We start from the raw sequence: 25,229 nt of genomic DNA on the forward strand, positions 1-25,229 counted from the left end.
CACATCTCATGAATTTGTATTCTTTTTTAACATATATGGACAGTTCAAGATTTGATCTTTGTTTACCCGTATCTCTAGATAAAGGTGATGTGATTGGAAAAAGCAAACAATGAAAATTTGACTTTACTTACTTTTTCTCATAACTATATCTATAGATATGGATGCCTAACTATACCTTCGTATTGATTATATACTGTATATGTATTTGTACTATATATGTAGATGTAGATGTATATGTTTTCATTAGCAGGAGTGGGAATGACAAAGCAAAGCTATGACAAAGAAGAAAAATGAAAATCTTCAACCTGCTCTAGCTCACGTCTGTCTTCAAAAGGCCTAGAAAACATAATCAGAAGGGCGATGATCAATAAAGAGGTTGGGACAAAACAAGTGAGAGAAATAAATACTGGTTCAAACAGGATATGCACTGTTGTACTAGCATGTTTTCCTAGTCAATACCAGCCCACAGATAAACAGGGACCTGGAAAGTAGAAACAGGACAATACTCCATGTATTTTTGTTGCATCTTGGGTAGGTTCCTACAATCTTTCTATTTCTATATCTATATCTATACAGTATCTATATACATATCTATATCATGGTGGTGCAGTTTAAAGGGCATTCCTAGTGTGACCTCCAACATAGAGGAACAGCAACAATAGTAGTGGAAATCAAAAAATTGTGTAGCTTTGAGCAGGATATAATCTAGGGATATGGTGTCCATTTTAGAATATCTTCCTCCCACAGACCCTTCACAATAAGCTGAAATATCATAATTCTGTACAAAAGAATATATGAGTGTGGTAAAGAGTGTTTAGGGGTCTCTGGGGTTTGTTATTAAGGCTCCTGCATTCGTCTGAATCTAAAGGAGCCTAAGGTGAGAGAAAGTAGTGGAGATCAAGAAAGAAAGAGAGAAAGGAGCAGGGCTTGTGGGGTTTGCCACTAAAGGCCAGGGGATGAACGCAGAAATACAAGCCAGATTTGAGGGATGACTGTGCTTACCAGTAGACATTACCTCCTCTTACTGAGGAGACCTTAAAAGGATGTGCAGAGAAGACGTCAGTTTGAGAAAGATCCACTGAAATGCATGTTCATTTTAATGGACAGATCCTGAAAATATTTTAACCTTGGATTTTAACTTAGGGCGGCACGGTGGAGCAGTGGGTAGCGCTGCTGCCTCGCAGTTGGGAGATCTGGGGACCTGGGTTCGATTCCCGGGTCCTCCCTGTGTGGAGTTTGCATGTTCTCCCCGTGTCTGCGTGGGTTTCCTCCGGGGGCTCCGGTTTCCTCCCACAGTCCAAAGACATGCAGGTTGGGTGGATTGGCGATTCTAAATTGGCCCTAGTGTGTGCTTGGTGTGTGGGTGTGTTTGTGTGTGTCCTGCGGTGGGTTGGCACCCTGCCCAGGATTGTTTCCTGCCTTGTGCCCTGTGTTGGCTGGGATTGGCTCCAGCAGACCCCCGTGACCCTGTGTTCGGATTCAGCGGGTTGGAAAATGGATGGATGGATGGATTTTAACTTACCTGTTTGGATGATTTATTTATTTTGATTTAACATCCACAGAACATTGTTTTTAGTGAATTCTGTAGATAGATAGATAGATAGATAGATAGATAGATAGATAGATAGATAGATAGATAGATAGATAGATAGATAGATAGATAGATAGATAGATAGATAGATACTTTATTAATCCCAAGGGGAAATTCACATATTGTATGTATTGTAAAAGAAGTTGTCTCAACACATGAAAAAGGTTTGATGCAGCCACCCGTATATTCTCCCTGGTTGCAAAAGGGAAAAGAGAAAAGCAATGATGTGCTTGGATTGAATTCCAATATTAAGCTGATCTTGTTAGAAAAATATGGCAGCTTTATAAGCCGAAAGCGGAAGTGATGTCATCTAGACACAACCAGAAGTGATGTCAGTCTGGGGCTGGAACCGGATGTGACGTCAGTCTGGGCACCGGAACCGGAAGTGACGTTGAATCAGGCAGGTTTTCCCATATTTGACCTGCAGAGATAACAGAGGTAGGTTTAATGCACCCCGTCACCCCCTGGCCTGGTGGGTAATTACCTCCACTTGGTCCACTCAGCTCCCTCCTAGTCGCACATGTGAGACAATATTCATTTAAGACTTTTGCACTGCACTTTGTTTGGGTCATTTTTTGATAAGTATACTTATGTATAAAATATATATGCACTGTATATATAGGTATAGATATATATGTTTTGAACTCAATGAAGAAAACTATGACAAAAGAGAAAAATGTAAATCTTCAGCCTGCCTCAGCTCACTGTCTGTCTTCAAAAGGCATAGAAAGCTTAATCAGAAGTGCTTAATGGTGGACATCTCCTCTTGTTGAGGAGACCTTAAAAGTGTTTGCAGAAGAGACATCAGTTTGTAAAAGATGCATCGAAGCTCCACAAAACACTTTATAATTAATTCTTTATTTAAGACTTTTGCCCAGCATGTTTTTGGAATATTAGGTTGATAATAAAAGCACTAAAAACATTTGACGTACCTACTCTTGTTGTTATGTGTCCTTATTTCCCAGTTCATCTATGTGTCATGACTATTGATGTCACAGGTTCAAGGGGCATCACAATGAGTGAAAAGTCAATCAACCCATCCATTTTCTAATCCAGTTATCAAATTCAGGATCACAGGAAAGCGGCAAGTGCCTCAAATTAAAACAGCATGATATTCTCAAGCCTGCTTCACACAGTTCAATGTGGAGCGGGAGGGGGAAGCTGGAACCCATCCCAACAGCATTAAGCACATTTCTGGACAAACTGCTTGTACATTGCAGAGTCCACACAAATCACAGCTTAGAATTTATGGTGTGGACAGAAATTAGATAGCAGGTTAGAAAATGGAGAGATGGATTAACTTTCACTTATTTAGCAATCTCCGGTACAAATTCAGACTTTTCTAGTACATTGTGAAGGGTGTTGTTTATGACTGCATTTCCATTTTGGTAGAAGTAGAAGTAAGGATGTAGTTTTGCAGAGGAATGATGATGTTTTTTTTCAAAGAGAAGTAGGACACCTTACAGGTAACATAGGCACCACTTGTTGTGTGCAGCCACTGTGGCTAGAATAGAGTAGCTTCCTCTCCTGGGACATTTAAAAACAGTGGTGGCCTTACTAGTGGGGCTGTCCTTCTGAGCACCGAGTCCTCAAAGTAGGGAAGATTGTCATGTCTTCTTTCCTTTCTTCCTGTACCACAAATAGATATTTTCCTCATTCAGTAACACTGGAATCATTTTAACATTTTATTCCACCTGTTTGTAAAACAAGAATAAAAAATAAAGTAAACATGTACCTGTTTTCAGCTGCTTTAGTGTTTAGCTCAGTCTCCAAAGTCCTCCTGTTTATCCAAAGAATTGTACAACTAACTCCAGCTAGGTTCCTGCTGTCCTTTAAAATGTCGTGGAACACATCTTGGCATACAGTACTGGATATACATTTCCTGCTGTTTTCATCCTCTGTTTCCAGTGAAGACATTGAGCTATCTATGTCACAAATTGTTGCAAATTTTGTGCCAACAGGGTCACTAAATTATTCTCTAATGTCCAGGTCCACTTACAGCATGTGCCTCACTGGCTTTCCTCTCCTCTCTCCATCCAAGGCCATTTCCAAGTGGCATGTACTGTAAAAGCGAAGGAAGGTCCTTGCAGCCTACCTGCCTCATTTTGCTTGAACAGTACTTCCAATGTGAAGATCAAGCACTGGCCATCTATGGGGTCATCCTTATGTAGCATAATTTTCCAGAGCTATAATGTCCTATTCTGTCATTTCTCAGATGTTTAATGTTTTCTTGTCTGCTACTATCAGGTCTAGTCATTTTTGTTCCATGCAGTGATTGGCTTGGACCATAACGTAACCTATACCTAAGGCTATTCCATTTCATTGATCACACAATGGGTTATTTTCTTTAAGTATACAATCTTAAATCTTACACTACAGTGCTTTAAAAGCAGGCAAAAGCTCAACAAAATGTTTGGGCTTTTGCATGTGGGTGTCACACCACTGAAGGCTCACATCAGGAAGAAATGAAGAATCTTTATCTTCTGTGGTGGTAGGAATTAAAATGAAATCTTAATTTTAGTATTTTTTTCTTTGTATTGTGTTGTATGGTTATGATGCTATCAGATGTTGCCATTTGGAAACATCATGAAGGATATATTCATGTGGTCCTGGTGGCCATCTTACACAAAAAGCAACCTGCATCCTCAGTAATTGTCTGCAATTTGGGAATACAGTAATCCCTCCTCGATCGCGGGGGTTGCGTTCCAGAACCCCCCGCGAAAGGTGAAAATCCGCGAAGTAGAAACCATATGTTTATATGGTTATTTTTATATTGTCATGCTTGGGTCACAGATTTGCACAGAAACACAGGAAGTTGTAGAGAGACAGGAACTTTATTCAAACACTGCAAACAAACATTTGTCTCTTTTTCAAAAGTTTAAACTGTGCTCCATGACAAGACAGAGATGACAGTTCCGTCTCACAATTAAAAGAATGCAAACATATCTTCCTCTTCAAAGGAGTGCGCGTCAGGAGCAGAGAATGTCAGAGAGAGAGAGAAAAGCAAACAATCAAAAATCAATAGGGCTGTTTGGCTTGTAAGTATGCGAAGCACCACCGTATAAAGCAGTTGCAATGAAGGCAGCAGCTCACACCCCCTCCGTCAGGAGCAGAGAATGTCAGAGAGAGAGAGAGACAGATAAAAACAAACAATCAAAAATCAATACGTGCCCTTCGAGCTTTTAAGTATGTGAAGCACCGTGCAGCATGTCGCTTCACGAAGTAGCTGCACAGAAGGGAGCAACGGGAAGGTAATCTTTCAGCATTTTTAGACGAGCGTCCGTATCGTCTAGGTGTGCGAACAGCCCCACTGCTCACACCCCCTCCGTCAGGACAGAGAATGTCAGAGCAAGAGAGAGAGAGAGAAAAGTAAGTTGGGTAGCTTCTCAGCCATCTGCCAATAGCGTCCCTTGTATGAAATCAACTAGGCAAACCAACTGAGGAAGCATGTACCAGAAATTAAAAGACCCATTGTCCACAGAAATCTGCGATATATATTTAAATATGCTTACATATAAAATCCGTGATAAAGTGAAGCCGCGAAAGGCGAAGCGCGATATAGCGAGGGATTACTGTACAGAGGACAGGTTAATTGGTGAGGGGAAATTATTTTCTTGAGCAATTTAATTTAAGGAATAGTTTGGGTTTTTGATGGTTGCTTGTCTAGTGACTTTGACATTGTCTTTCTTTTGGTGTAACAGTCTCTGGTTACATTCTAACCTGTGAAATGTTTTCACCATTTGAAGAATCTTTATCATTTACCTTCTTTTGATGTCTTCTCTTGCCAGAATGATCCTAACATCCCAGATGTCTTGAGTATTAAGTGTTCAAGTTTAAGTGGGCAAAAAAGACTTGTACAGGCTTAGGGAACTGACATTCACTAATGCCGTTGCTCTTAAGAAGATCAGGGTAAGAACATGTGAATAAAAATTCAAATGAAAATAGATTCAGTACAGCTACTAAGGTGTTTTGACGAGTATGTGACAGCCTCTTACAGTCAACAATAAATGATCCTATCACACACCATATGTGACCTGACAATCTTAGTTAAGACAACAGAAGAAATATAAGAAAAAAAATGATTAACTGCTTGACAACAATATTTGCTGTAAATTAAAGGTGCTGATAAAATACCTTTGTAAATGAAATGAGGTACTCACTCAGATTTCCAAGTACTGCAGTACAAGTTGTAGTAGTAGCAGCAGTAGAATTGACATGTGTACAGACTGTACAGCGAAATTTGTACTCACATGTCCGACCAACACATCACTTTGTAACTCTCCGACACTATTACAAAGAAAGCTAGAAAGTACATGAGTCCATTTTATTTAGGAGGGTCTGCAGTTCAATGGTCTGTGTTTCTTTATATCTGAAACTTTAAAGAAGATAATGTCTTATTTCCAATTTTCTGTTGAATTAAAGGTTCACAGCTTTCTAATGATGTAAAATGGCCTTTTCTGCAATCACTATATAATTACATGACAGTGTGTCCAGCTCATAGAAAGATTAACAGAACCTAAATGAAGCCAACAAGACATAAATGTTTATATTTGGACAATTATAAAAGACAATATTTTATATGCTAAAGGAAGGGCATGTTTTCACTTTTCTAGTGATACATATGCAGTAGGACATGGATTTCTCAAAGCAAGAATTACTTTTGATAAAGTGAAATGATATTGTGTCATAAACACCCTACCTTTTCTAGAATTTATGATATGGTGCAGATGACTTCACACAGAGGCCTGTCGCCAACATATTTTCTAGCTGGCAGATATAGAATTGGAACACAGTTAAGCACAGTTGTTAACATCAAATAAAGAAATCACATTCTGTTCTCTCCTAAAATATTGCTTGTAATGAGTCATTTATAAGTGCATTTATAAGTGCTCCTATGGGAGGGGCCAAGGAGGTCGGGTGCAGTATGAGTTGGGTGGTGGCCGAAGGTGGGGACCTTGGCGGTCCGATCCTCGGCTACAGAAGCTCGCTCTTGGGACGTGGAATGTCACCTCTCTGAAGGGGAAGGAGCCTGAGCTAGTGTGCAAGGTCGAGAGGTTCCGGCTAGATATAGTCGGGGCTCACCTCGACGCACAGCTTGGACTCTGGAACCAATCTCCTTGAGAGGGGCTGGACTCTGTACCACTCTGGAGTTGCCCCCGGTGAGAGGCGCCGAGCGGGTGTGGGCATACTTATTGCCCCCCAACTTGCAGCCTGTACATTGGGGTTTACCCCGGTGGACGAGAGGGTAGCCTCCCTCCGCCTTCGGGTGGGGGGACGGGTCCTAACTGTTGTTTGTGCGCATGCACCGAACAGCAGTTCGGAGTACCCACCCTTTTTGGAGTCCCTGGAGGGGTTGCTAGAGGGCATACCTTCTGGGGACTCCCTCGTACTGCTGGGAGACTTCAATGCTCACGTGGGCAATGACAGTGAGACCTGGAAGGGCGTGATTGGGAGGAATGGCCCCCCCAATCTGAACCCGAGTGGTGTTTTGTTATTGGACTTCTGTGCTCGTCACGGATTGTCCATAACAAACACCATGTTCAAGCATAGGGGTGTTCATATGTGCACTTGGCACCAGGACACCCTAGGCCTCAGTTCGACGATCGACTTTGTGGTCGTGTCGTTGGACTTGCGGCCACATGTCTTGGACACTCGGGTGAAGAGAGGGGCGGAGCTGTCAACTGATCACCACCTGGTGGTGAGTTGGCTTCGATGGTGGGGGAGGATGCCGGTCAGGCCTGGTAGGCCCAAACATGTTGTGAGGGTCTGCTGGGAACGTCTGGCAGAGCCCCCTGTCAGAAGTAGCTTCAACTCCCACCTCCAGCAGAACTTCGACCACGTCCCGAGGGAGGTGGGGGACATTGAGTCCGAATGGGCCATGTTCCGTGCCTCTATTATTGAGGTGACTGACCGGAGCTGTGGCCGTAAGGTGGTCGGTGCCTGTCGTGGTGGCAATCCCCGAACCCGTTGTTGGACACCGGCGGTTAGGGATGCTGTCAAGCTGAAGAAGGAGTCCTACCGGTCTCTTTTGTCCTGTGGGACTCTGGAGGCAGCTAATAGGTACCGGCAAGCCAAGCGGAATGCGGCTTCGGTGGTTGCTGAGGCAAAAACTCGGGCATGGGAGGAGTTTGGGGAGGCCATGGAGAACGACTTTCGGACGGCTTCGAGGAGATTCTGGTCCACCGTCCGGCATCTCAGGAGGAGGAAGCAGTGCAGTGTCAACACTGTATATGGTGGGGATGGTGTGCTGCTGACCTCGACTCGGGATGTTGTGGGTCGGTGGGGGGAGTACTTCGAAGACCTTCTGAATCCCACTAACATGCCTTCCAATGAGGAAGCAGAGCCTGGGAACTCGGAGGTGGGCTCCCCCATCTCTGGGACTGAGGTCACCGAGGTGGTCAAAAAACTCCTTGGTGGCAGGGCCCGGGGGGTGCATGAGATACGCCCGGAGTTCCTCAAGGCTCTGGATGTTGTAGGGCTGTCTTGGTTGACACGTCTCTGCAACATCACATGGACATCAGGGACAGTGCCTCTGGATTGGCAGACCGGGGTGGTGGTCCCCCTCTTTAAGAAGAGGGACCGGAGGGTGTGTTCCAACTACAGAGGGATCACACTCCTCAGCCTCCCTGGAAAAGTCTATTTGGGGGTTCTGGAGAGGAGGGTCCATCGGATAGTCGAACCTTGGATTCAGGAGGAACAGTGTGGTTTTTGTCCTGGATGCGGAACAGTGGACCAGCTCTACACCCTTAGCAGAGTCCTGGAGGGTGCATGGGAGTTCGTCCAACCAGTCTAAATGTGTTTTGTGAACTTGGAAAAGGCGTTCAACCATGTCCCTCGGGGAATCCTGTGGGGGGTGATCTGGGAGTATGGGGTACCGGACCCCCTGATAAGGGCTGTTCGGTCCCTGTACAACCGATGTCAGAGCTTGGTTCGCATTGCCGGCAGTAAGTCGAACCCATTTCCAGTGAGAGTTGGACTCCGTCAGGGCTGCCCTTTGTCACCGATTCTGTTCATAACTTTTATGGACAGAATTTCTAGGCACAGCCAGGGTGTTGAGGGGGTCCGGTTTGGTGGATTCAGGATTGGGTCACTGCTTTTTGCAGCTGATGTTGTCCTGTTTGCTTCATCAGGCCGTGATCTTCAGCTCTCTCTGGATCGGTTCGCAGCTGAGTGTGAAGCGGCTGGGATAGGAATCAGCACCTCCAAATCCGGTCCTCAGCCGGAAAAGTGTGGAGTGCCCTCTCAGGGTTGGGGGCGAGATCCTGCCTCAAGTGGAGGAGTTCAAGTATCTCAGGGTCTTGTTCACGAGTGAGGGAAGAATGGAGCGTGAGATCGACAGGCGGATCGGTGCGGCGTCCACAGTGATGCGGGCTCTGCATCGGTCTGTCGTAGTGAAAAAGGAGCTGAGCTGTAAGGCAAAGCTCTCAATTTACCAGTCAATCTATGTTCCTACCCTCACCTATGGTCATGAGCTATGGGTAGTGACCGAAAGAACGAGATCGCGAGTACAAGCGGCTGAAATGAGTTTCCTCCGCAGGGTGTCTGGGCTCTCCCTTAAAGATAGGGTGAGAAGCTCAGTCATCTGGGAGGGGCTCAGAGTAGAGCCGCTGCTCCTCTGCATCGAGAGGAGTCAGATGAGGTGGCTCGGGCATCTGATCAGGATGCCTCCTGGACGGCTCCCTGGTGAGGTGTTTCCGGGCACGTCTAACTGGGAGGAGGCCCCGGGGAAGACCCAGGACATGCTGGAGGGACTATGTCTCCCGGCTGGCCTGGGAACGTCTTGGGATTCTCCTGGAAGAGAAGGGAGAGGGAAGTCTGGATATCTCTGCTCAAGCTGCTGCCCCCACGACCCGACCCTCGGATAAGCGGAAGAGGATGGGTGGATGGATGGATGGAGTTTAGGTTGAATTTAGCTTGTATTTATACTGAAACATTTCTGGACTGGTGGTGAGAGCAAACCCTACCTACAGGGAGTTAGTAGACTGTAGAGTACGGGCTCCCTAGGTGTATGTATTAGTCATTTGTTGCTATGGAACAAGACATTGGGAAATTCTTTGTTTGACTTTGAGAGATAAAAGAATATATTAGGGGGTGCTAGAAGCAACTCTACTCAGTTGAGCCCTTGACCAAGGCCCTTAATCTCCAATTGTTTAGTCCTGGGTGTGACATTAATCTGCATCCAGCCATGCTATTAGGTCATCCAATTTACAGGAAAAACTTGGGGATTGGTGGCATGATTGGCACTCCAGCCACCATAAAAATTCTAACATTGTTCCAGTGTGGTGCTGAGGTGTCACCCTCTGCACTATGGTCAGGTGGATAGTTATGTGGTGGGTACAGCAACACACTGTCAGCATATGCTCCCAGCCTCATATGCTGTATATATGCCTTTCTTACTTTACTGAGATGGTATAACAGAGTGGTGTCTCTGAGGCTAGGGATCTGCACTGGCAATTGGAAGGTTGCCGGTTCAAATCCCGTAAATGCCAATAGGGACTCTGCTCTGTTGGGCCCTTGAGCAAGGCCCTTAACCTGCAATTGCTTAGCGCTTTGAGTAGTGAGAAAAGCGCTATAAAAATGCAAAGAATTATTATAACCACTATAGGCAGAAATAACTGTACATGGTCTGGCATGGACAGGAAGAGATATTGTAGGGATGTCAAACTCCGGGCCTAGAGGGCCACAGTGGCTACAGGTTTTCATTCTAACTCTTTTACTAATCAGTGCACAGTTTTCATTGCTAATTAACTTCTTTTCTCTTCATTTTAGTATTCCTGTTTTTAAGGATTCAGTCCTCTTGATGTATTCCTTTCTTCATTAAATGGCAGCCAAACAGAAATGAGATGTGAAACAAGCCAACGGATGACCAGCTAAACTGGGATTTCATACTCCAACTAATTTCACTCCAACCAATCTATTAATGAGAAGCTGATTCTTGCTGTTAATTAAGCCCCTTATTTAATTCCATGGCTTGTTGCTGCTCTCATTCTGACACAGCAGACATTTCCAAAACTGTTGATTTTTCTGTTTTTTCTAATAACACTGTCAAAACATTTTGGTGACCTGAGAGATCAACCTTACCGAGACCATCACATTTCTTTATTTTCAGATATTGTGAGCTGGTCATGTGGTAGCTTGTTTCTTACCTCATTATTGTTTGGCTGCTAATTAAGGAAAAAAGAAACAACTAAGGGGCCTGAGTCAAGTTAATTAAAACAAAAGTAAAAGAAGTTAATTAGCAGCAAAAACTGGTCACTAATGAAGAAGATGGTTAGAACAAAAACCTGCAGCCACTGCAGGCCCTCCAGGCTTAGAATTCGACACCCGTGAGATATTGGATGGGTGTTTGTGGAATGGCATGCCAAGAAACCTCTATATGTGCCCAGAATTATGGTGATAAATGCTACTGGAACTCCATTATACCAATGGCAATACAAGTATTAATGCCTCATTGTGATTGCTCTCTTATCATCAACCAAATTAGAAGTTTCTATTTCCAAAATGTACTATCTATCTATCTATCTATCTATCTATCTATCTATCTATCTATCTATCTATCTATCTATCTATCTATCTATCTATCTATCTATCTATCTATCTATCTATCTATCTATCTATCTATCTATCTATCTATCTATCTATCTGTAGCTAGCTATTTCACATATGAAATTATGGAAATGTGTATATCGTAGTCACAATATTTAAACCTTCCAGTTTATCTGTTGATACCATACCATACCATTTTTATTTGTTAAGCGCTTAAAAACACAGCATTACAACTGACCGAAGCGCTGTACAGTTAAAACAAGCAAGACTAAAAGCAAAATATTAAAAACAAACATTAAGAGAGAATTAAAACAGAGACACTAAAAAACAGGTCGGGGACCCAATAAAACAGAGAAATAGCAAAAAGCAAGTGGGAATAAGACAGGTTAAGAATTAAAAGCCAATGTGAAGAAGTGCGTTTTTAGGTGTGATTTGAATGTGGCGACTGAAGTGGCTTGCCTAACCACTAAAGGTAAGGAGTTCCAGAGCTTGGGTGCACAGACAGAAAAAGCCCTTTCACCACGAGCTTTATAATGTGCCTTGGGAACGGTTAGGAGCAGCTGATCTGCGGATCTAAGAACACGAGGGGGATTGTGACGATGGAGCAAGACACTCAAGTAGGCAGGGGCTAGACCATTTAGTGCCTTATAGGTTAAGAGGAGTATCTTAAAATCAATTCTGAAGCTAACCGGCAGCCAGTGTAGGGTTTTTAAAATCGGTGTAATGTGTTGGCTTCTGCTGCTTCCAGTTAAAAGCCTTGCAGCCGCATTTTGAACCAATTGGAGTCTTGAAAGAGTGGCTTTACTAATACCATATAGGCAGGAATTAGAATAGTCGAGCCGGGACGTAATGAATGCATGGATTACTGATTCCAGGAGGTGGTAAGGCAGAATTGGTTTGAGTTTGGCAATTCGCCTGAGATGGAAAAAGCAGGATTTTACTGTGCTGTTGACTTGAGCATCCATTTCAGGACCATATCCATTTTGATTCCAAGATTGGAAACAGACGAAGTTACTGGAATGGGAAGAAAGTCGAGGCCAAGGGGTAGGGTCTGTTTGCGGTCGGGACTAAAAACAATGACCTCGGTTTTTGAATCGTTCAGGTGAAGGAAGTTTACAGCCAGCCAGTCCTTAATGTCAGATAAGCAGTCGAGAAGAGGTTTAGTGGAGTCAGTTGACTTGAGGGAGAAATAAATTTGGCAGTCATCAGCATATAGGTGATACGAGATTGCATGTTTTCTAAAAATTGCACCTAAAGGCAGGATGTAAATTGAAAAAAGTAGTGACCCCAAAATGGAACCCTGGGGGACACCACATGGGAGTGGGACTGATTCAGATGAAAAATCGTCTAGCATGACTCTAAGAGTCCTGTTGCAGAAATATGACCTGAACCAGTCGAGGGCTAAGCCAGATACACCAGCCCAGGATTCGAGTCGGGAGATCATGATGTCGTGGTCGATTGTGTCGAAGGCAGCAGATAAATCGAGAAGAACCATAATCACGTAGAGTCCTGAGTCCAATGCCAAAAGGACATCATTTAGGACACGTAAATGCGCGGTTTCTGTGCTGTGTTGGGGCCTAAAGCCTGACTGAAAAAGGTCCATTACCTGATGGTCCTGTAGGTGGTGAATTAATTGCTCATAAACTACTTTTTCGAGTAATTTTGACAGGAAAGGTAGTTTGGAAATTGGACGAAGATTGGAGAAGACGGCAGGGTCAAGATCAGGTTTTTTCACGATTGGATGTACAACTGCGTGTTTGAAAGCACAAGGAACTGTAGCCGAAGATAGACTACTAGTTATGATCTTTAAGACATCATATCGAATCACAGGAAAGACATCTTTCAGCAGTCTGGACGGCACCACATCGTCCGGAGAGCCCGAAGTCTTCATTGAGGCGACGATTTTTTCCAGATGGGGGAGCGAAATGGGTTCAAAGCTAGTGAGGGAGCCGTGTACAGGAACGGCTAAATCAACAGAGCCAGAAGAAGAAATGGAGATCTGGGATCTAATGTTCGTAACATATGTTATTAACATATGTAACATATGTTGATAACCAATATAAAACAGTGTTTAATGCAAGATTAGAATCTCTGCAATTATAACATAATGACAATTTACAGTATATTGAAAACAAAAACAAGAACATGAATTCTTTATCAATCAGATGTAATACCTACTTTACATAATAGCCAGAATTAATTTGGTTTTGTTTAGTTTTCGTAGCACCAAAATATAGCATCCAATATTATTTCAGTAGGTGTGAAGTGGACTACCTTGTGTATCAAAATTTCCATTCTTCTGATCTTTGTACCATAATTAGAGTAAAACACTTGGCCTCTTTTCAAACTTGGTTGATTGTTACTATTTTTTTTTTAATTTTTGCTTCTTGACATAATGATTGCAGTGTCTAATGTTGCAGCTGGCAAAATGTAAAGCAATGATATTACATAGTTTTTCATTTTACTGCTCATTTCTCTAAATAAGTCAAAACAACTTCTTTCTTTTTTTACTTTCAGTGAAACCATATATTTTATCTTTCCATGCTGGAATTTTTCCATAGTTTTAGCTGTCAGACCCTGCAGCCAGTAATATCTTAGAGTGACAGCATGGGTATAGAATAAGGAGAATACAACTTGGTGGTCTCTCCCTCTGTGACTCCACACCCCTTCATCTTGCCCCTCTAATCGAGTCTAGGATCAAACACTTCAGGATCCCATTTCCCTAGCATGCGACAAAGTGGCAACTTCCCTAGTGAACTTCTGTCTCATCTTATCAATAGCTTTTAACCACTATAAACATCCTCTTTAATAAAATCCCTGTGTGTGTCCAGGTGTCCGTGTGTGTGTCTTCTGGTGAAGTGCGCATGCGCGGGGCACGGTGCGATGCGCGATATTACTGTCACAGAAAGTTACAGGCGTTTTACAAAAATACAAACCAGTATTACTGTGAGAGGAAATTATAGGTATACAATACAGTGACTCATATTACAGCCACATACAAGCCAGTATTACTGTCAGAGGAGATTAAAGGCATATTACCGACGCGCACGCCTGTATTACCGCCAGAGAAAATTAAAGGTATATTACGGACGTACAAGCCAGCGGACGTACAAGACAGTATTACTGTCACAGAAAATTAAAGACACAATACACGGCGGCAGCCCATGAAGAACGGTCAGCTCAGCAAGTAAACATCAACAAAAGAAAGGCTGAAAGAAAAAAAAATATGACCAACAAAAAGAATGAGGTCAAAGTCCCTTGCCATTTAAAATAGACTGTTCCTACTAATGTTTATGCACTACTGTTCTAGCGCCCATTATTGTAATGGGCTAAATGACTAGTTCTTAATAAAACAGACATCTGCAGTAGCATTTAACAAAGTAATGCAAAAAAGGAAAAACCTTTAAACAAAACTAAAGCTAAAACTAGACTCTGCTATTTGTTGAAACCAGAATACACTGAAGTCTATACTATTTAAATGTGTTCCTGCATATAAGAGAAACCAGGAACAGAAAAAAGCAAAAAAGAGACAATTGTGAGAGATATTATTATTAAAAATGATTGTTAAAAATAATGATCTGAAGCATGAGAATGATTGAAGAGTTTACATGAAAGTAAAGGGCAAAATACTAGTAGAAATTATATTATTATGGCAATGAAAATAATAGTAGTTAAGTGATAAAGAAGTAAACAAAAAAAAACAGAAAACAAGTAAGATAGAATATGCAAAATAAATAAATAAATAAAACAACATTAAAAAATCAGAAAAGAAATAATTAGCCATATAAAGACTTAACAAATGAACAAGTAAATATTAAAAAAAAATGTGATAAAGCACACATACTTGCCATATATAACACAGATTACCAATGCTGATAATTAATATTTTGTGAGACTTTAGCAAATTGTTCTTCTGTCCACTGTTATTTTCTTTTTCTAGTCCTTGATCAGTATTTTTCATTAGAACAGACTAGATAAAAACAGGCCATTGAGCCTAACAAAGCTCACCAATCTCATTAATTCTTCCAAAACAACATCATAGTTGAGTTTTGAATGTCCTTAAAGTTCTACTGTCTACCACACTACTTGGTAACTTATTTCATGTGTCTATGGTTCTCTGTGTAAGAAAAACGTCCCAATGTTTGTGCGAAATTTACATTTAGGAAGTTTTCAACTGTGTGTATGGGTCTTAATGATCTCATTTTAAAGTAAGAGTCTCAATCCTTTCTACTAATTCCATTCATAATTTAAATACTTCAACTGTGTCTCCTATTAATTTCCTTTTCCTTAAGCTGAAAAGGCTCAGCTCTTTTAATCTTTCCTAATAATTAATTCTCTATAACCTTGGAATCAGCACAGTCACTCTTTTCTGGACTTTTTCCAGTGCTGCTATGTCTTTTTTTATAGCATGGAGAACAAAACTGCATACAGTACTCCAGATTAGTCCTCACCAGTGCGTTATAAACTTTGCAGCATAACCTCCATTGACTTGTACTTTACACATCGTACTATATAACCTAACATTCTGTTAGCCTTCTTAATGGTTTCTGAACACTGTTTGGCAGTTGATAGACTAGTCCATTACACTCCTACAAAATCCTTCTTATGAAATGTACTTTCAATTTTCACACCTTATTCAAGTTTCAAAATTATCCGGAAAAAGTATTTTAAAATTCTCCTCCATGTTCTCAGGTGAATTATATGTGTAGGTGTATCAGTGAATCACTAGCCTTCACTTAATTCAGTAAATAAGTTTGCAATGGAGTCACTGCTTAATACTGTAATATGCAGATCTCTCCACAGGAGTCATCACAGAGAGCTGCAAATCAAATATTTCTCAAAAAGTCTGTCTTTCATCTGTCTAGTACAGCACAGCACATATTTTCCTGAAAATGTTAAAATTTAACAATTTACAGTGAAGACCCATGGAGAACATGCACTGGTAAGTGATGTGCTGTTTCAATTTAAAGTGAGTTCCTAAATTAAGTCTCCCAGGATTTTAGTGAAGAACTCTGACATGAATGTAATATAATTTGCACTAAATGTCTAGGAATTCCATGAATTCACAATTTTATTATTCCATGAATTCTCAATTTTTATTAATCTGTCTCAGTCTCCATAATCTGTTAATTTATTTTGAAGAGTTTGTCATTAAATTTCTAAGGCAGTTATGGTGTCATCTGTGGACAGTCACCATCTGTCCCAGCTGTTTATTGTGCGATGTTAACATGTATTTCACTTCATTAATCAGGGCACCAGTCACACTCATTTTAGTCCTGATTTTTGTATTTATTTATATATTTTGTTAATAATATTTACTTAAGTGTTTCACTTCTTTCTTTGTATTAATTATGTTTTCTCTTATCTTTTCATTAACCCCCCCCCCCAGCTTTATCTTCAATTTCTGTAAAACCTTTCAGTTTGGAAGCATTACCTTTACAGTCTTTGTGTAGTATCCTGGAGGTATCTCACAACTGGTTTGTGTTGGTGTCGAAGGTTTAGAGTAATTAGACAAATAAGGTCCTGTTCTTGTTTGTAAGATAAATTTAGGGTGTACTCACTACTGATATCAGTGTTGTTCTCACTAGCAGCCAGGTTAACAGTTCAGCCACTGCTGGATGTAGTGTGCGCTTACCAGGTTACTGTAACAATGGCAGTTCTAGGTCTCTTTATTGTCCCCATCTCCTTCTAGAAATCCACATTGTGTGATTCTTTTTAACTTCAGGGGAATTTCAGGAGGCTGTCATATATAGGACAGATTGTGCCCTGTTCTGTAGGAATCCTTACCAGCAGTATTAGAATGTAAGATATATCGAATAGAATAACAAAATTAAAGAACTGCTGCTTGAAGACAGCTGTCTGAAGCATCCAAGCCTGACAAATGGCCATGGCCATAACCTTTTCTATATTTTATTAATAGATCCAGTGTTAGGTATACTAAATAACATTTGATTAATTACAGCAGTTCCAAAATATGTAATGAAGGAAAATGCTAAGTAGCCTCAATAAATTTAGAATGCAGAGAGGCTTTTAATAGGATTGTGAGCATATATGCTGTATATTGAAAAATGGAACTTTCAGGTAAAAAATTATACTGGATCCAGGCTACATATTAAAAATAACAAAATAGGTTGTGATTAATACATTTTGTAATAAAAGTGGAATTAGACAGTGCTCTCTGATGGATGAATGCCCTTAATAAAATGCACTTTTTATTTATTGCGTGGAGCCATTGGTAAACAAAATTTGAAAGGACAGAAAAGTATAGAGAAATCGATACAGAAGTAGCATTGGCCATCAGACAAATATTTACCATTGTTGAAGTCTTTAACTCAAGCACCTATTGCAGTGAAATATTGGCATGCATCATCGCCCATGCTGTTAGGCACTGTTTACAGAATCCCTTTTTTTAGCTCAGCTGATTAAACTGCTGCTGTGCCTCTTTTGCATTAGAGATGTGTGGATGAGCATCGAGCTTCAGTCTTGAGTGCAGGATTAGCTGCAGTGGCCACTAAGGGCAAACTAAGGTCTTCTTTATAATAGTGCCAGATGTTCAGATGCCTTTGACTGAAGCTGATGAAATTAAGTAAAAGAGAATCTGACAGTGTTCAGCATACAAAATTATTATAGCACAATGATAGTATCACCCTTCCAAGGGTGTTAGTCATGCACGCTAAAGATGTTTTACCTCAGCCAGTGGAACATTTGCGGTTTCCATGTTTTGATCTCATGTGTAGCTGTAGTGGTTCTGTTATATATGGATAATAATCATTTGTAAGGAATTTGAATTGATTAAGTTCTGTTTAGCCCTATGTAGCATTCTTTAAAAACAGTCTGAGGGCATTTACAAAGATTTACAAATAAAATGGAGGAACAGAAACGTAACACACTAAGCAAACCTGTCTAATGAAATGAACATTAACAGTATGATCCAATAAAAAAAAGGAAACACTGGCTGAAATATAACAGAAATCATGCTAATAGAAGATTCAGATAACTAATAATATGGCCAGCTGACAAAGAGAGGGAAAACAAAAGCTCGAGTTAGATAGATTCCTAAATAAAATAAATCTTTGAGGGGACAACTGTTCTTTGAAAGAGCTCAGTCACAATTTAGCTCTCCGACCTGCCACATTCAGGGACAGTAATACCTCAGTTAATTAAATAAATGCATTCCAAAATGTTAGTTCATTGTCAGAAACTTCATTATCAGAGGTGGACATACCATATCAGAACTATACACAGAAATTGCAACAAACTAGCCTGGGCAGTGAGGGTTTAGTAGGGTAGCCACCAACCTTGCTGCCACCACCTTGATATTCCATTTTCCATTTGGTTCCACGTGTACTCTTCTGCCTTATCCCCTGCATGCACATTCACACTGCCATTTCACATCACACTGCTCACCTTGTGGTCAGAGGCAACACAAGTGGATTTACCCCTTAATACCTGACACTGTTTTAATACTGGGTGGATTTCATCTTATTTGAGCAGACAGAGACCCAGTGCAGTGTGGAAAAAAGGACAGGTAGGGGTTCTGGTCATCTATGTGAATAAGGAATGGTGTAAAAAGGAGTTTTTAATTTAGACATAGATATTTCTGGCTGTTGGAATCTGTTATTAACAAGGGGGCTCCGCCCCCTGCTCGCTTCGCTCGCCAACCCCTGGTGTTGGGAATGACAAAGAGCGTGATGTATGAATGAGATATAGAATAGTGTGACGGTGTAGATGATGCAAATAGAAATCAAACAATAAAGTGTGTGGCACAGTGTAAAGGTTTATTTGAAAATGTCTTTGTACACGCCGTTTAAGTGTAAAAGGTAATTCCAGCTCAGAACTTGTAAGGTCATTTAAGATGGTTATTGTTGTGATCAGAGTCAAGTTTGTCAGAGCTTAGAAAGAGTTGTGTCTCTCCAGGAAGTAATGGAATGACTTGGGTATTTATGTTTTCCACATTAATATTTTTTGGACATAATATAGTGCGTTGTGTTAAAAGGGGCATTTGGTCTAATGAGATTGCTGTTCCAAATGTCTCTGTAACTAAGTCGTCGCAGATAAAGGCTTGAGGAATTGTAATAATATGTGGCTGAAGTCCATCTGTATTGGTGAGTGTACCATCTCCCAGTTGTAATAAGCAATTGTTATGATCTGGTTCTGGACATCGTATCTTTTTTACTAACTGTATCTTTTGAAAGTAATGCCAATTGTCTGCGTATTTTAAGGTGCACTGAACAATAGCTGAGTGCATGGCATCTGGAAGAATAGCTAAGCACTGTCTAAAATCTCCTCCTCATAAAAGTACCTTTCCTCCAAATCGAATATTATTATTCATAAGCGTTTGTAGAAGTTTATGAATGGTGTTGAGTAAGTGACTTCATGTCATTGAACATTCATCAATAAACAACATTTTTTCAAGAACGGATGTCACGTGCAGTGCCACCGTTAATGTTCATAGTGGATACCGATTTGTAGGATCTAATGCAGTTGATAAAGATTTAACTTTCAGGTACATCGTCAGTTATAAGCTTCTGTAGATATTCAGTATATGAATGTAAAGAAGGCAGTCTAATTTGACCCTTTTGACAACAACGTGTAAATGTATAACTTGTATTGCCAGTTGTTTCTTCAGGGAAGTGAACTGAATGACAATGATTGCAAATGACATTCATTAATCCAAATGAATTTCCTGGTGTATGTTTTCCTTGTGCCGTTTGAGAGGCGCGTTGTTGCATGTGTAGTATTTGGGACGTGTTGTTTTGGAGCTGTAATCGATTTGCCTGTGCTGTGTGAGAAGCCCGTTGTAGCCTTCGCTGCCATTAACGTATGTCTGAGACGGGAGGTGTTTCGTTTTGAATCCGTGCCTGTTGCGATGCAGCACTTTGATTGATAGATTGTGTAATGTGGATCTAGGATGTAGATTTGTGCATATTTGCGTTGTTGATTTGTTTCAGGGTGCACTGTTCCAATGCGATGCAGTATTTGTGCACATATGCGAAAGCAGTATGGGCCATTGCCTTTTGGTGGCCTGATATTTACTCCGGTATATGCAAAAGCAAATGAACTATTGTAGGATCTAATGCAGTTCATAAAGTTTTTACTTTTAGGTACATCGTTAGTTAGAAGCTTTAGTTGAGCTTTGCGTTTTTGGAGTCGAGACATTTTTTCTTTTAGAAATATGGATAAGTAATAAGGAGTATTGCACTCACTGTTAATATGGAGCCTTTTCTGCGGTTGAATGGTTAATAGTGCCTTATTGTAAGGAGATCCACCTATGCTGTCTAGTGTGAAGGTGATGACGTTCACTTTAGAATATGTGGCTTTGGGTGTCACTTCTTATGGATGTGTGTGTGGGGGGGGGGGGGGGGGGGTGAGGATTGTTGTCGCGCGAGCGTCTTCTTTCTTTTTGTGTTCCTGTGTCTTGTTGAATCCCCCTCTTTGTGTGTGTCCCGTCCGTTGCTTGTAGGGTCTGTGGGGTGGTTTTGTGTTCTTTTTTTTGTGTTCCATGGGCTTGTTGAATCCCCCTCTTGGTGTGTGTCCCGTCCGGTGCCTGTAGGGGGGGGCGGGGGTTGCCTTGCTGTTGTGCGCGAGCCTCTTTTTTTTTTTTTTTTTTTTTTTGGGTCTAGTTTCGTGTGCAATGTGTTTCGTGCTTTGCTTGCGTTTGAATACTTTTTTATGTGCCTTTTCCTTTTTTCGTTGCTCTTTGCGCCTCATTTCTCCATTTTTCCTGTGCTCACTCCTTTTTTCTGTGGTCTTGTCCGCCTCTCGCGGCCCCTCATCCGCCTCTCTCGCCCTCTTTTGTCCGCCTTTCTCGGCTCCTCAGCCGACTCTCGCGGACTCTTTTTGCGCCTGCGCAGTACGTCTTTTTGCAGCTACGGCCCATTGCCGGATGTGCCTGCGTCCATCATCCGGTTTAGCATTCTCGGTTAGTAATATGGATGTTTATATGATGATTCATTCTGTTACCAAAACTTTAATGATGACTCACTCCAATACTGCAGTATAATATGTGGTCACTTCAATCATGTGACTTTGGAAGGAGCTATGACAAATTACAAATGACTTGTTCCACTGGAGGAAATAACAGGCTAGACTTACTGTATTGAAATGATAAAGATGCTTTTAAATGTAATCTACTGGCTTCATTAGGCAAATCTGACCACAACCTGATTCATCTTACTCCCAGCTACAAGCCTGTTATTAGATGGCAACCTGTTGTCCCAAGAATAGTGAAGAAGTGGAGCCTGGAGGCTGAAATGGTGCTGACTGCTTCCAAATAACAGACTGGGAAATGATGTATAAAACACATGGGGACAATATTGAGGGATTCAGTCACTGTATCAGAAACTATATTTCTTCTGTGACTGTGATGGAGCCAACACCATTACATTGTCCATGAAGGTTTTACAGGTAGGATGTATTGTACCATCATCTGCTTTCCTTCAGCCTTCAATAATAAATTCATGACAACTATAAATAGGACCACTGATATTGTGCATCCTGCCATAATGCCCTTCTCAAGGCTCTGTCATTTGGTGATGAAGTTACCAACAGTGAACCTTATTTTTGGCAAATCCATGTGTGACATCACAAGCCTAACTACTTCTGATGGTACTTGGTAGTGCTCCAGTGTGCCCTGATCAGCTGGTGAGTTATGCTTGAGTAAGCTTTGGCAAGATCTAATCCATATTACTAACCGAGAATGCTAAACCGGATGATGGACGCAGGCACATCCGGCAATGGGCCGTAGCTGCAAAAAGACGTACTGCGCAGGCGCAAAAAGAGTCCGCGAGAGTCGGCTGAGGAGCCGAGAAAGGCGGACAAAAGAGGGCAAGAGAGGCGGATGAGGGGCCGCGAGAGGCGGACAAGACCACAGAAAAAAGGAGTGAGCACAGGAAAAATGGAGAAATGAGGCGCAAAGAGCAACGAAAAAAGGAAAAGGCACATAAAAAAGTATTCAAACGCAAGCAAAGCACGAAACACATTGCACACGAAACTAGACCCAAAAAAAAAAAAAAAAAAAAAGAGGCTCGCGCACAACAGCAAGGCAACCCCCGCCCCCCCCCTACAGGCACCGGACGGGACACACACCAAGAGGGGGATTCAACAAGCCCATGGAACACAAAAAAAAAGAACACAAAACCACCCCACAGACCCTACAAGCAACGGACGGGACACACACAAAGAGGGGGATTCAAACAAGACACAGGAACACAAAAAGAAAGAAGACGCTCGCGCAACAACAATCCTCACCCCCCCCCCCCCCCCCCCACACACACATCCATAAGAAGTGACACCCAAAGCCACATATTCTAAAGTGAACGTCATCACCTTCACACTAGACAGCATAGGTGGATCTCCTTACAATAAGGCACTATTAACCATTCAACCGCAGAAAAGGCTCCATATTAACAGTGAGTGCAATACTCCTTATTACTTATCCATATTTCTAAAAGAAAAAATGTCTCGACTCCAAAAACGCAAAGCTCAACTAAAGCTTCTAACTAACGATGTACCTAAAAGTAAAAACTTTATGAAACTGCATTAGATCCTACAATAGTTCATTTGCTTTTGCATATACCGGAGGTAAATATCAGGCCACCAAAAGGCAATGGCCCATACTGCTTTCGCATATGTGCACAAATACTGCATCGCATTGGAACAGTGCACCCTGAAACAAATCAACAACGCAAATATGCACAAATCTACATCCTAGATCCACATTACACAATCTATCAATCAAAGTGCTGCATCGCAACAGGCACGGATTCAAAACGAAACACCTCCCGTCTCAGACTACGTTAATGGCAGCGAAGGCTACAACGGGCTTCTCACACAGCACAGGCAAATCGATTACAGCTCCAAACAACACGTCCCAAATACTACACATGCAACAACGCGCCTCTCAAACGGCACAAGGAAAACATACACCAGTAAAATTCATTTGGATTAATGAATGTCATTTGCAATCATTGTCATTCAGTTCACTTCCCTGAAGAAACAACTGGCAATACAAGTTATACATTTACACGTTGTTGTCAAAAGGGTCAAATTAGACTGCCTTCTTTACATTCATATACTGAAATATCTACAGAAGCTTATAACTGACGATGTACCTGAAAGTTAAATCTTTATCAACTGCATTAGATCCTACAAATCGGTATCCACTATGAACATTAACGGTGGCACTGCACGTGACATCCGTCTTGAAAAAATGTTGTTTATTGATGAATGTTCAATGACATGAAGTCACTTACTCAACACCATTCATAAACTTCTACAAACGCTTATGAATAATAATATTCGATTTGGAGGAAAGGTACTTTTATGAGGAGGAGATTTTAGACAGTGCTTAGCTATTCTTCCAGATGCCATGCACTCAGCTATTGTTCAGTGCACCTTAAAATACGCAGACAATTGGCATTACTTTCAAAAAGATACAGTTAGTAAAAAAGATACGATGTCCAGAACCAGATCATAACAATTGCTTATTACAACTGAGAGATGGTACACTCACCAATACAGATGGACTTCAGCCACATATTATTACAATTCCTCAAGCCTTTATCTGCGACGACTTAGTTACAGAGACATTTGGAACAGCAATCTCATTAGACCAAATGCCCCTTTTAACACAACGCACTATATTATGTCCAAAAAATATTAATGTGGAAAACATAAATACCCAAGTCATTCCATTACTTCCTGGAGAGACACAACTCTTTCTAAGCTCTGACAAACTTGACTCTGATCACAACAATAACCATCTTAAATGACCTTACAAGTTCTGAGCTGGAATTACCTTTTACACTTAAACGGCGTGTACAAAGACATTTTCAAATAAACCTTTACACTGTGCCACACACTTTATTGTTTGATTTCTATTTGCATCATCTACACCGTCACACTATTCTATATCTCATTCATACATCACGCTCTTTGTCATTCCCAACACCAGGGGTTGGCGAGCGAAGCGAGCAGGGGGCGGAGCCCCCTAGTCATACAACTAAGAGTGTGCTGTTATTGCTCTTGCTTCTTTGATGATCTGACTCAACACTGCTGTATGCTCCAAATACCCAGACTACCCTGGGACTCCTCCTTTTTGGATACTTGTATAAAAGTACTCATTGGCAAGAAGATTATATATATATATATATATATATATATATATATATATATATATATATATATATATATATATATATATATATATACTGTATACATATGTATATGTTGTGAGACATGCCCGGACACCATCAGACTGAGACCACATTTTTCCAAAATGCATACGTTTATTAAGCACCAATAAACACAGTCCCGCGCAGCACACTGTGCTCCCAGCACTAATCACCCCTAATCCGGGCCTCTCTCTCTCTGTCTGTGGGCCGCCTTTCCTCTCTCCACGGGAGCTTCGTCCTGCTCCCACTCCCAACTCTAGCTCCCTGATTGTAGAGAGGCGGCCCTTTTTATTTCCACCCGGATATGCTCCAGGTGCCTGATGACATCCTTTTGGCAGCACTTCCTGGTGTGGCGGAAGTGCTGCTCTTGCACCCAGAAGCACTCCGGGCGTCCCTGGAAGGATCTTCCTCCATCTTCCCGGGTGTGGCGGAAGTGAACGTTTCCCAGGTTCTATGAGGCTCGGGGTGCCCCCTGGTGGTGGCCACGGGCCCCAATGGGCTTGAGCCTCCTTGCTCCTCTCCCGTGGTCCTCTCCCGATCCAGGGCAGTTGCCCCCTCGTGGCCCAGAGGACGAATACGCCACCTCCCGGTCCTTCCAGGCATCCCGGCTGGGTCTGTCCCCCAGCCTCCTGTGACAATATGTATGTACAGATGACCCCTGAAATTCATGGGGGTTATGTTCCTAGAGCACCAGCAAATTGTGAAAAAACACAAATTTTGGATGTGTTTAAAAAAATGCCTGTAAATTCCTATTTTCATAGTTTAAACCCTAAATATGCACCCAAAACACTTTAATTTCATTTCAAACTCAGCTTAATACATTAGCATAAAAAAAGAATGTAAAGGTAAACCCGTATACTGTATAGCAGGGGTAGGCAACGTCGGTCCTGGAGTGCCACAGTATGTGCAGGTTTTTG

Source organism: Erpetoichthys calabaricus, chromosome 6 (genome assembly GCF_900747795.2).
Source record: "Erpetoichthys calabaricus chromosome 6, fErpCal1.3, whole genome shotgun sequence".
In the NCBI taxonomy this organism is placed as follows: Eukaryota; Metazoa; Chordata; class Cladistia; order Polypteriformes; family Polypteridae; genus Erpetoichthys; species Erpetoichthys calabaricus.